This window comes from Carcharodon carcharias, chromosome 24, assembly GCF_017639515.1.
Source record: "Carcharodon carcharias isolate sCarCar2 chromosome 24, sCarCar2.pri, whole genome shotgun sequence".
Classification (NCBI taxonomy): Eukaryota; Metazoa; Chordata; class Chondrichthyes; order Lamniformes; family Lamnidae; genus Carcharodon; species Carcharodon carcharias.
Genome location: NC_054490.1, coordinates 11,239,503 through 11,241,605, shown reverse-complemented (window position 1 = coordinate 11,241,605; position 2,103 = coordinate 11,239,503).

Here is a 2,103-nt window from a genome sequence, read left to right as displayed (position 1 = left end):
CGCCTCGGTTGCTTGCCGCCAATGCGCTGGGAGCTCATCGAGGGGGGGGTTGCGCAGTCAGTTCTCCAGCCTCTGCGCTCCCTGTTCAGTCCCTCCATTGTTTCTGCGGTCATTCGTTTCACTTTCAGCTTCTGGGTTCCGCTGCTAACACTCTGGCCCTCCTGATGGGAAACTTCCTTGAACATCCTCTGTCAGGCAGGTAGAAGATGCCCACGGCTTCAAATCGACGCCAAGCGAACATGATGATCTGCAACAAAAACAGAAACAGAAACACCTGGAAAAACTCAGCAGCTCTGGAAGCATCGGCGGAGAGGAACACAGTTAACGTTTCGAGTCCTCATGACGCTTCAACAGAACTGAGTAAAATATGGGAAAGGGGTGAAATATAAGCTGGTTTAAGGTGGGGGGGCAGAGAAGGGGGGGATGGTTGTCGGGACAAGCAAGCAGTGATAGGAGGAGATAACCAAAAGATGTCACAGACAATAGAACAAGGAGGTGTTGAAGGTGGTGATATTATCTAAAAGAATGTGCTAATTAAGAATGGAGAGCAGGACGAGCAAGGTACAGATAGCTCTAGTGGGGGGGGGGTGGTGAAATAAGACTAAAAGGGCATAAGAGATATAGATAAATGATCGGTGGAATACATTTAAAAAAAATGGAAATAGGTGGGAAAAGAAAAATCTGTATAAATTGTTGGAAAAAACAAAAAGGAAGGGGGAAGAAACGGAAAGGGGGTGGAGATGGAGGAGGGAGTTTAAAATCTAAGTTGTTGAACTCGATGATCTGTGCTGCCTCACTGGAGTGCCTTCCTGACCTACTCGGGCCTCTCCGGATCACCGAGCCTTCACCTTATCGGTGTTGGGCCAAAGCCGTCAGGAACCACCCGAAAACCAAACAGAAACTAACCTGGGACTCACCCAAGGGAGGGCACCCACGCCACACCCCTCGTAAAGTGACAGTGTCACTATTGCGGGCACATCTTAAAGAGACGGGTGGATGGTGCTAGGCTGTCATCGCAGGCCCCTGTTTAAAGGGGCAGCACTGGTACCGCATCCCACTTTTAGCGGGGCAGTGTTCCTGTCACACATCCTCATTACAGGAGGGCTGTCAGAATTGTAGTCGTGGGTCAAAATCTTGGGAACTCCCTCCCTAACAGCGCTGTGGGTGTACCTACACCACACGGGACTGCAGCGGTTCAAGAAGGCAGCTCACCCACCACCTTCTCAAGGGCAATGAGAGCCTAGCCAGCAACACTCAAATCTCATGAACGAGTTTTTAAAAATCTTAAAGAGATAGCATCATTATCACAGACACCTATTAAAGGGGCACCCTCATTCTCACAGATCCCTGATAAAGGCACAGCAAAACTGTTACAGTCAAGTGTTAAAGGGGCAGTGACACTATCACAGACCCCTGTTAAAGAGAGAGTGTCGCTATTACGTGACACGCCTTAAAGAAAAAGTCACTATCAGAAGTCCTGTTAAAGGGGCAGTGACATTATCACAGACACCTGTTAAAGTAGCAATAATACTATCACAAACCCTGTTAAAGGGGCAGTGACAATATCACAGACCCCTGTTAAAGAGACAGTGTCACTATTACGTGACACGCCTTAAAGAAAAAGTCACTATCAGAAGCCCTGTTAAAGGGGCAGTGACATTATCACAGACGCCTGTTAAAGTGGCAATAATACTATCAGAAACCCTGTTAAAGGGGCAGTGACACTATCACAGACCCTGTTAACAGGGCAGTGACACTATCCCAGACCCCTATTAAAGGGGCAGTGTCACTATACAGACCCTGTTAAAGGGGCAGTGTCAATATCACAGACCCTTTAAAGGAGCAGTGTCACTATAACAAACCCTGTTAAAGGGGCAGAGAAACTATCAGAAACCCTGTTAAAGGCGCAGTGACACTATCACATACCCTGTTAAAAGGGCAGTGACACCATCAGAGACCCTGTTGAAGGGGCAGTGTCACTATCACAGACCCCTATTAAAGGGGCAGTGTTACTATCACAGACACTGTTAAAGGGGCAGTGACACTATCACAGACCCTGTTAAAGGGACAGTGACACTATCACAGACCTTGTTAAAGGGACAG